The 12,054-nt window shown below is 36.3% G+C and overlaps 1 protein-coding gene across 3 annotated transcripts in view; it reads left to right on the top strand.

Moving 5' to 3' along the window:
* Positions 1 to 12,054, top strand: part of LOC108972234 — a 39,750-nt gene that overhangs the window by 11,699 nt on the left and 15,997 nt on the right. The gene's annotated exons all lie outside the window — the stretch shown is intronic.

Here is a 12,054-nt window from a genome sequence, read left to right as displayed (position 1 = left end):
GTGAGTGCCAAATAAACAAGTGTCTATATACATATGCAGTTATATAGTATTTATGTACTTATGAGTATGTGTATATGAAAGTGCAAGTGGCAAGATAAATGCAAATGTGTGCTTGTAATGCACGCAGAGGGGAGAAAAGATTGAAATTTTGGTAAAAGAAAACTCAGGAAAAAAAAAAATAAAAAAATATATAAAAAAAAAAATAGAAAAAAAGTAAAAAAAAATACAAAACACATAACGGTAAAAAACTGCAAAAATTTGCTCCGCACACTGCAGCTGCAATTACATATATGACCTGCCACATCTGTCTTCGCTTGCCAGGCACTGGCTATTAACTGCATTTTATGCATGCAGATGGCTCCTGCCGCCACTGGGAATGCCAGCCGCGGAGACTGACTAACCGCAACTACCAAAATTGGCTGCTCTTCGAAATTTTTTCATACATATTTACCTACAAACGTACATACATACATGCATACATATTTAAACACATACACTTGCGTATATTTCTTTGCTGCTCACTGTAACGAATCGCATGCGGACATGAGTGGGGCGTAATTGTTGCAATAAAGTGGTAGCCGGTAGGCTTGGCGTTATTTGCTACCAGCAATTTGTACACAAACAACAAAATGGGTGGAAAAAAGTCCGTAAAATGAAAATAAATCAAAAGTTAATCAGTCGTAACGAAATTAATGACAATTCCAATCGTGTATGACGCGCATGCGCGAAACACTTAAATTTCAATTATGTGCGCGCACCCGACGGTGTGAAGCGTGAAGTAGAAACGGTGGGGAATTCGTGAAATATTTGAGAGATTTATTGAATGAGAGGCGTGCACAATTATGCGAAATACTCAATTGTTCGTTTGTATATTTAAATGTATAATATTTACAATTGTAAAAATTTATTAAAATCGATTGAAAGAGAAGTAGAAATTGTTTCAGATGAATATATTGGCACCTAAAATGCAAAATAGCGTATCATCAAGCAAATTAAAACTCAAATAAAATAACCGTTATATGTATAACCAATATATAACTAATATATAACCAATAAATAAGCACTTTATAACCAAAACTCAAAATGATTTCAAGTTATTTTGCATTTTGGGTGACCATAAGAAGTATTGAAGCTTTGTTCTTCTTATTCTTCTTTTCGAAAATTTTACTTTCTTTCCAGCATAATTTTTTTGCTAAAACCCAGCTTCATCGGAGCTCAGATATCCATATATATATATATCCATATTCTCAGTTGAAATCTGAAATGTTTTGCCCATATAAAAGTAAGATAACGGCACGATTTAGTGTACTGCTCTTCAACAGTAGACTCGAGTTCCGAACTCAAAAATTTAAAATAGAAATTTCCTTTCACAGAACTATAGCAGAAATTGTCTTTAACCCTGTTTAAATCTGTTAACATTTTGACAAAATATGTAAAAAAAATATCTGAATTTAATAAAAGATGCGTTGAGAACCCTAGAACCCGTCAAAAACAGATTGGTAGGGCAAACTTGTCACTACTTGCGGCCTAACCAGATGACTTGGATGTCGCCAGCTTTTGATATTATATATATGTATATAGAGTCGTAAAGTCGCGAAAGTGCACGTTATTCGGAGACATTAATCGCCAAGATAGTTATTAATGGTTCTGATAGTAATGTCACACATACTGGGTCTATAGTATAACTAGATTCGTTTGGTTCGCCAAAAGATATCATAATTTGAATATTAATTGGTTTAAGCGAACAAAACAAGCATTGGGAAGCTACAAAAATAAGTGGCTTTTGCGTCGGAGTGCGACTGGTGTGAGAATGGATCTATTATTATAATATTGCGATCTGTAAATGTGTACAAAAGCACATAACAAAAGTGGCGAAACCAAGAGCAAATATCTATAACGTCAAGGTAACGCTATATTTTGTGGGATTAGACATGCGTGCTGCATTATGAACTTCTGAAACCATGCGAAAACCTGAATAGTGTATGCTATCGGAAACAATTTGAAGCGAGCGAATGTCGAAAAACGTAAGACTGGTTAAAAACAATTCAGAAAGCAGTGGTTAGGATGTTTTGCCATACTAGCCTAAAAATCAAGACCTAGAATTTTTCCCTATTATTCCGAACGATGCAGGACGTCCTCATTGGAATACGGCCATCTTCGCCACTGCACCGCTCGCTACATGTGAAAGCAACATCACTGTTATACAGCACAATTTTTAGCACTAGAATTGCTTTCTACTTTGTTATGTGTTCGATTCGCTATTCTCTTAGCTTTGGAGGCCGTTATAGCATATTTGCCATCCCTCAATATTCTAATCCAATTAAGTAAAAATACTAAAATCCCAAAGCGTGCCGAAATTTTTCTCATTTTGACAGACTATTCTTTCAAAATCGAGGACTATATAGTTAATGAAATTTTCCCAAAATTACTTGGGTATATAAACAAGATATTTTTATTACTTCACAGAGTTATTAAATATAGTTACCATAAACAAAAATTTCACGTATTTGTTACATCTATCATATAATTCCGAATAAGCGACAGACAATAGGAATCATCAAACTTACCTGAAAAAAGGAAAAATAAATAAATAAATTTTAGTAAACAAGAATAACAAAATAATAATAAAAATAGTGAGGGAAAAAATCAACTAATTGATCATCATTATCGAAACAATCCCCAAAAAGACTTTATATTATATGTTATTGAATAATTTTATGCATTTTTTGTTTTCCAAATCATAATTCATTGAACACTATATAGTTCCTTCCTATATTCTGAAAGACGTTGTTGAGGTCCTAGCTAAAAGTTCCTGTCACATTCTGTTAGAAACTGTCTACAAATTCAAACGGCCAATTAAAATGAATAGTAAGACTCCGTAATACGGAAATCTCTTGTGCTTTTCATAATTGTTTGGTATCTTCATCAGGCTATGCGTAAATTCGTCTGAAGAAGTATACACATTTTTCCATTGGTCGAACAGAATTTTTCTGGGTGTAAGTGATTACACCGGACAGGTTTTTTATTATCCTAAATGGAGATTTTCTTTTATTGATATTGAAGACATAATTAGGTCAACTTTGGACAATGCCGAGGCCCATATGAACAGAAAATAGTAAGACTTTGTTCATAATTTTAAAAATTCTTAATTTATCCTTCAAAATCTATGTCGTACTCGTCAAAGTAATCCACCTTGACTCCAATACACTTGAACCAAAGTTTTCTCCAATCCTAGAAATAGTTGTTAAAGTCAATTTTCGGAGTAGCTTTCAGTTGTGCGTAGCGGTTCAAGTTTTATGGCTTCTAAACGGTTTCCCAGAAGCGGTTTTTTGAGTTTGCTAACTCACGAAGAATTAGTGCAGTAAGCGACGGTGCATTATCGTGTTGAAGTGGTGACTTTTTTTACGAATAGTAGTAATAGTATTCCTAGTTAACATCTTGATAAATGGAGAAAACTCTCAAAATTACTTTGTTTTTTGACCTGCTTTAACGTGGTGTTTTTGGCTACGGCTCACTTTTGTCACAATATTCGGCCGATTGATCGTCTGTTTTCGGCTTATAAGAATAGATCCAAGACTCATTGCCGGTAATAATCCATTTTATGACATCCTGGTAGTCGGAAAGCATTGTTTCCCAGACCTCAACGTGACACTTTTCTAAAAGAAATTTAGTGATTTTGGAACCAATCGAGCTTTCACTTTTCTTAAGCCCAAATGAACCTTCAACATGATTTTCACTGATCCTTCCGATATTCCAACGATGCCAGTAAGATCTCTGACTTAAGCACCAAAACGCGAATCGAAAATGCAAAGCTTGCCACAAAAGTGTTTAAAGTGAGACCTCACATATTTAGAAATTTTTGTAGATAGATTCCTTGACAATCAAAAGATTTGACTTAGCTTAAATTGAAACTGGTTCAAATAAAACTTTAAGCAAAGATTTCTAGCTATTGGTTTTTGAGATGACCTTGAAAATCTCGATGATTCTGATGTAAAAGTGATCCAAGAAAAACTTTAATAGTTCTCACGACTAGGTATTTGAAAAGTAAAGTCCTCTATCGACTAACAAAAGCCAAAATCTATAAGTCGCTCATAATTCCCGTAGTGCTATATGGTGCAGAGGCTTGGACGATGACAACAACTGATAAGTCGACGTTGCGAGTTTTCGAGAGAAAGGTTTTGCGAAAGATTTATGGTGCTTTGCGCGTTCGCCACGGCGAATATCGCATTCGATGGAACGATGAGCTGTATAAGATCTGAGACGACATTGATAAAGTTCAGCGCATTAAAAGAAAGCGGCTACGCTGGCTAGGTTATGTTGTCCGAATGGACGAAAACACTCCAGCTCTGAAAGTATTCGACGCTGTACCCGCCAGGGAAAGCAGAGGAAGACCTCCACTCCGTTGGATGGGCCAGGTGGAGAAGGATTTGGCTACGCTTGGAATATTCAATTGGCCCCATGTAGCGAAACAAAGAAACGACTGCCGTGCTGTTCTTAACTCGGCTATAATCGCGTAAGCGGTGTCTACGCCAGTAAAGAAGAAGAAGAAGTTCTCACGACTTCAGTTATATTCCAGAATTATAACAACTTAACCCAACTTTGAGACCATGCATATAATGACCTGTACAGAAAAAGAGCTTCACAAGAAATTTTGATGGTTAGAACGGCCACAATTTAGTGGAGCATAAAGCCTCGATGAAACTCAGTTAAGGAAAAATTCATTAAGTAAGAACTTAACTCTCATAAAACACAAGATTAAAAACATACAAAATCTCCACTAAGAACCCAAACACTGTAGAGCGCCATCTTCAGTTGCAACCACACTTTCTTAATGTCACAACGCTCGAACAAACCGCACAATTACTAACGGAAATTGCTGTTTTTGTGGCATACCACAGCGCTGTGGACGAGTCACGCCAATAACGTAAAATTTATACAAATTGCAATTACGTCACAGCGGTAGGCGCCAACAACAGCAACAGCAACAACAAACAGAAATCAGAAAACAACGCCAACCAGAAAATTGCAAGAAAGACGCTGACCACCGCTCAAGGCATGAAAATAACTGCAGCGGCAGAAATAATCGTAAAAAAGATGCAACCACAACAACAATAACAACTAATAATAAGTGTCAGTCAGCGGTGTTGCCACTTGCGAGCAATGTGAATGGATGGTGGATGAAGAAAAAACAAAAACAAAACAGAGTTGTTTAAAAAATGCGTGCAAAATTTTACTAATTGGCCGCAACGTTAAGTGGAGAGAATGGCGAGTGCCGTTGTGGCGGTGTGGTGTTGCTGCTGTTGCAACGCACTTAAGTAGATTGTTGCCACTTACTCGTACGCGCACGCATTTTGTGGTAGTAATAAACATGTATTGTTGTTGTTACTTTGCAGCGCAGTTGCCATAATGATGATGCGCTTAAATTGCACTTAATGCGGTGCAACAATAACAGCAACAACAACAACATGAGCAATAACAGTGCAAGTGTTGAGCACAGGTGGCACGCGGGCAGCTTCCTGCACATTTCTTGTTATTGTACCCAGCACAGGGTAACATCGGAAAGAAAAAGGTGGATATATATTTATATATAAAAGATGAGGATGACGAGCTGAGCCGATTTAGCTTTTTTATAGCACGAGGAAGCATGGAAAGCCGGAGTGCGGAACTTTAATGCGCTAAACCTTAGCTCATGTCTTTCCTATGGGACCACTGGACTAAGTATTACTTCATGGGAGAGAAGAAGTGACGCCTAATCTATTGTAAATCTCTCAATTTTATCATAATTAGAGCTACCGATTCGCTGACGGCTTTCCATTTTACAGAGGACTCGCACACAAGTGGCGTCAAATTTTCCTGCTCGAGTGTAGTTCTTCATCTTTTTTCCTGTATTTGAAAACCGAGGGCAATGATAGAGTACGAGTTCACAGTCTTCTATACATTCTATTCACGTTGGACCATATGGACTTGCACCTAATTCTCTGCGATGAAAAAAAGAAAAAAATCACAAGAACTCATTCAGCTTTAAGGCTGTTGCCTGCCACTCTAAATTAGTGCCTGTTCCCCGAATTATGACAGGCTGCAAGTGTGCGTGTGTTGCATGCAGAATTTCCTGTTCTTTTTCGTAATCGGATTTCTATATGAAAAAAATAGGAGTTGCATTAAAATACAACAACGGCAATTAAGAAATGCCTGCCTCCGAGCGTATGTTGCGCATGCGTGCGCATGTCTGTGCGTTCGGCAGTGGGCTGCGCAGGTCGTTTCGCCTTTTTCGGTGCACTCTATGCCGGCAATATCGCGCCGCTATCTACACAGTGTGCTTTTTTGTGATAAATTGCATTTAACGGCATGTTGCAATCGCAAATTGATTGTTGCATCCACACACGTTTACCAGCGGCTAATGGCTAATCATTCGAGGCGTACAAAACCATGTAACGTCTGCCGGCTCTGCTAGGCGCAGCGACTGCCACAAATGTTGCGCTGGAATTTGGCGATTCGATGATTATGCGTTTCTCTAATAAAGTTATTGGTGTTGTAGACATTCTTAAATGGATCTTCGTTTATGTGCTGGCGATTAAATATTGGGCAATCGTAATAGCGCCATACGGAGTAGATTGGAGCCACCTGCAGAAGAGTATGTAAATTTTGTACACCGCAAGATGTGTAAGCATAGTTGTCTTCAAGTTGAAATGAGCTAGATGCGACGAAAAAAAATATAAGAAAACATAAATGTGCTCAAACATTCCTCTTCCGATGTTGTAGCCTCCATGAATCAATGTACATAGCTGAGTTCAGCTTACGAGTGCTAGTACATATGTTTAGATTAAGTGCTCCTACTTCAATTTGGCTTGCCTCATAAGTGCAGCATGATTTATTTATGCAAGCCTGACAAATATTTTTAACTTACTAATTTTTATCTTTACACCTCCAGCTACCAACTTTGGAAGGAGAGCAAGCTTTGGCGGAACTCCAACCAAATTGGACCAATGAAGGCTGAAGACATATTCGCTTAAATAATATTTATTAGCAAAAAGATAGAGGCTGGTATAATTCTTTATAAGAATATATGCTCTCATTGTTAAATTTAAAATTAAAAGTTGAATAGAGAACAGAGGAAATATGGCCATATCATATCTATCTTTTCAGTCCGCGGACTCGTATTTAGTCCCGACGTCAGTTTGAAACTTTAGTTCAACTTAGTCAGTGTCAAAGCCACCATAGATACTAACTGTTATATTAGATTTTTGTTACCCAATTCTATTCTGGGCAATATCAATGAACGAATTATACATTTTATAAGACTCTGATATTCTAGCCTTCCTAAACATTCTACCTCTTCATTGAATGGGATATTTGCAAGGTCCTATGGAATATAACTTGCTACTCGATAGCTTAATGACGACATCAATTAAAAGAAAGCTTAACGTAGGAGTTAACTGGACACCTGCTGCGTACCGATAAAAACTCCTCAGACCTATTTTTGCGGTCTTGAGACTTAAAATACGACTAAGTTTTTGTTAAGCATAATAGTAAAATTATGTAAAATGGGAGTAATTAAAACCGCTTTACAGAGGGAATATTATACATACATATATGCTTTACGACTTAGGACACTTGACCCTAAGAAGTCGACATTAAAACCGAAACAAAGATGAAAATGGCTGAAATATCCAGAATCTGGAAAGATTGTATAACCGAAAATACTAAAGTGAATTTGAAATAAGGAAATACCTTATCATAACATTTATCTCAGTCTGCATCGTAACTGGAAAGGAATTACTCATATAATTTGTATTCAGAGACCTCGGACGTATAGATCGTATTAAATGGTAGATAGTATTTCTAGTTAGCCCTAACTCTTCAAACGACGCGTATATGAAGTTGAAAGCTGTCGGATCATTAGTTTCTGAATTATATTTTGAAAACAAAAAAAAAAAAAAATGATGAAAAGTTTTGCGTGTTGATAACATATTGTTTTTGTGGTTAGAAAATATTGTTGAAGCCAAGGTATCGATTAATATTATTTGGGTCCTGGACTCAACCGTTGAAAAGTGGTTGGCTGAGTTCGAAATAAGCATCGAGGACGCTTCAGCCAGTGGACACCCTAAAGAAACTGTTACTGACGAAAACATCGAAAAAGACCACAAAATATATCTGGATGAGCGTAAATTGAAGTTGTTCGGCATAACAGCAAACTATAGATATCAATTGAACGTGTACACCATATCACTCACGAATATTTGTTTGTGAGAAAGCTCTGTGCAAAGTGGGTGTTCCGCGCGAGTTCAACTCTTGCCAAAAACAATGACGAATTGATGATTCGGAGCAGTGTTTGGAGATGTTCAAGCATAAAAAATCCGAATTTTTGAATTGATATGAGACAATGGATGAAACATGTCTCTATCATTTCACTTCGAAGTTCAATCGACTGTAATCCGAGTGGTCTGTCAAGGTGAATCCACTCTAAAGGGTGGAAGAATGCAACAGTCGGCTGGCAAGGTTATGACGTCTGTATTAAAATGTTTGAAGGAGGAAATCGTTGAAAAATGCTAGCATTTGAAGAAAAATATTTCTTTTAGATAATGCGACGTCAGAAGTCAGTGAAAACGATGACCGAAATCCAAGAATTGGGCTTTGAATTGGTTCCGCATCCACCATTTTCTCCAGATCTGACATTCAGCAACCATCTCCCGTTCTCAGATCTTAAAATAATGCTGCTTTATACAAGTACTCTTGCAACTTGTAAGACTCAAAGCCAGTAGGATACACTAAGGTGTCAAACGCTAAAGAGAGTGTCAGAATACTAGCAACATGTTGCGAGAGTTCTAAAAATGATATCGAAAAGTTGGAGGGTTATAATATATATCTCCTGTGAACGAAACAAATTTTTCCAAAAACATACATAACATATACAGTCGCTGAGTTAATGTAGTTCGCGCATTTTGGTTTTTTGAAATTCTTTTTTCATAGACATTTTTATTCTACAATGGAGCTTTTTTCACATATCATGAGGTATATCGCAGAGTGTATAAAGAAATTTTTTTGGAATTTTTTGATGACAGCTGTCGTTTTTTCACTGGCGGACACGATTTCTCATGTTTGGATCATCTGAAACACAAAAACCCAATTTATTCTTAAAAAGTACGTGAATGGTTATCGTCTCTACTAGGTTCATGAAAAAATATTGATCTCCACGTGTTTTTACATAAATTTTGTCATAACATTGTTAGAAAATTATAAAAAATTATGAATTTAGTAGCCAGGCGTTTTGTAAATATTTAAAAAAAAAAATTAAGCAAATCGGTTGAGTAGTTCGACCGGAATCATGTCCGCCAGTTTAAAAAGGTGTGTTTTAAGAAAAACGCGTTTAAAGTTTGATGTGTGCGCTCTGAGTGCTCCGAACGTCGAGCGGTATTATTATTTTTGAGCCTTTTTGAAACCTTCCAATGGTAATGTGGGTTTCTACATTAATTCTAAGGGTATAAGGGAACAGAAAATGCAAATAAAATAAATTTTTTTTTTTTAAATATTACCCTACCAACCAGAAGATCGAAATCCAAGCAAATGTAGCAAAACGTTCGAAAAATGAATAAAGTTCCAAAAAAACAAAACCCAACTCTAGAGAACATTGCTCAAACAGAAAATTAGTTACTATTTGACTAATAATTCTAGAATATCGTTAAAATACACTTTTGGTATTCTGGAAAAATTTAGGGTCTTTGAGACTTGAATTAAAGTTATGGGAGCTGCTTCAGCTCCTGTATCATTTGAGTTCCCTTCACACGATATGGAAAACATTATCTTAATTTTTCAATTGGAAGGTTACAATATGTAGCCCACCAAATTACTGCTTATATGTATGTCACAATTTTAGTATCCGTGGATTTTCCCCATTACATTAGTTTCTGGCCACCAGTCGTTTTGGAAGCGAAATTTGAAAAAATTTCTCTATTATAAATCAATATAAAATTGTAATAGCGGAAGTGCAACTGTAAATTATTCGTTACAGTCATAAAACTTCGAATGCTACAAAGGTGAGCTTCCACCTGGCGTTACAACAATACATGTGCATATTTATGTTTATAATTTCGAATTTATGCCTTAATGCATTTGCCACACTGGCTTATCTAATTTTGGTAATTTTTTGTGTTCCACGAACTGTCTGAGTTTCACAGCCAAATATTTCTAATTTCCATTGTTTTGTTTTGCATATTAAACGATTATTGATTGCAACGCTAATTTAATGCTCATCAACTTTTATTTGTTTCGTAAATGTGCCACATTTCTATTTAGATACATGTGGTGACTCACCGACTGACTATTACATTCCTCATTTATCATTTAGACCTCATTTCAATTTTTTTTTTTTTTGATTTTCCTGATGATTTTTTATTTTTTTTTGTATCGATTGTTTTTCAATTTTGAAAAGCCTTTTGTTTTACGTCTCAGTACTTTGTTGCTTTTTTGTGCAGTGTACATGTTTAATTGACTCATAAAAGACTCCATCAACTCGTTGTTAATCTCTTTGAAGAAGATGAAAGTTTTACGTTCATGCCATTTGCAACCGTTTATGTAATATGTGGCATGGTTATTTCAAGATCTGTACATAAATTTATATGTCTCCAGTTAAGCTGATGCACAGTGTCTCGAAGCTGGTTTGCCTAATTTTTGGACTCTTCAGTTTTGAGAACAATCAAAATTCATTGGGATCCCGGTCTGTGGAATTCGGTGGCTGTGTTGTCCGAAAATAATCTTTAAAGATTGGTATGAACAGTTATTTTTATCTTGACGCAGTAAAATTAATTTTTTCATACTAATAAATACTATAGATCAAAGAAAATTTCATAAAGATTAATACAAAACGAGAGGATCTACTTGGTCAGGCGGTGAGGCCGTTCAAGACAGCAATACCAAGAATTAAATTTTAAAAATTCTTGGTTTTAATTTCTCATATATTGGTTCGATTTCCACCCAAGTCTGCTGTGATGTTCTCTTTCTCTCTTTTACTTTGTTAATATTCTTCAAACCGATGAACTAACTTTTATAGAATAAAGAGAAGAAGTGAAAAATGTTTAAAGTTCTGATTTTATGAAATATGTAAATGTAGATCTGAGAAAAAGTAAGTCAAAAAACGACATAGATGTGGCAAACCACATACTACCAGAAAGGTTAACCTAACTTGCAGTATACATGTATTGGGTCATAACTGGTGACCATTCATCGGTTTATAGTCACGGTATTTCAAAACCAAAGCTCATTCATCCCAATAGAAGTTAACGCCAGAAACGCCCCGGTTTTCATAGACCAAGACCCCTGCGACTTTTGTTTGCTCTGCTGCAAAACTGAAAAGGCCAATGAAAGGATAACGCTAAACTTTGCTTGTGGAGATGAAAACTGCATTGGAGGAGGAGCTAAACAAAATTTGCTCAGGAGATAGTTGGACTCAGTCCTTGATGATCCCGATCTGCTCCACGAGGTCATAACTGATGATTGATGGGCTTATGGCTGTGACATGGAAACCAAAACTTATTCATTGCAATGGAAGCTGCCGCCTGAAACGCCTTAATTTCCTCAGACCAAGACCAAGAGAACTGTGACTTCTGTTTGTTCCCAAAACTGTAGAGGTCCATGAAAGCCTGAGGTGATAGACACTGCATTGAGGGAGGAGCTAAGCAAAATTTCAAAAGATTACTTTTGAAGTGCTTTGGAGATTAAAAACATGCTACCAGAGGTACAATAAACCTGGGGTTGATTACTTTGAAGGAGATAAAATAGATACCCAGGAATATAAAATTACTTTCTTATGAAGCACAAAATTCGCGATACTTTCCCTCGTATAGAGAATAAAACTTAGGCATATCTAACGAGTAAGGAAGAGCTAAGTTCGGGTGTCACCGAACATTTTATACTCTCGCATGATAAAGTGATAATCGAGATTTCAGGGGTGGTTGTGAACCGATTTCACCTATATTTGGTACATGTCACCAGGGTGTTAAGAAAATATTATATACCGAATTTCATTGAAATCGGTTGAGTACTTCCTGAGATATGGTTTAT

The sequence above is a fragment of the Bactrocera latifrons genome, unplaced genomic scaffold (assembly GCF_001853355.1).
Source record: "Bactrocera latifrons isolate USDA-ARS-PBARC rearing strain unplaced genomic scaffold, ASM185335v1 scaffold_39, whole genome shotgun sequence".
In the NCBI taxonomy this organism is placed as follows: domain Eukaryota; kingdom Metazoa; phylum Arthropoda; class Insecta; order Diptera; family Tephritidae; genus Bactrocera; species Bactrocera latifrons.
The sequence above is the reverse complement of the archived record's forward strand: the minus strand, read 5'-3'. Positions and strand labels throughout refer to the sequence as shown.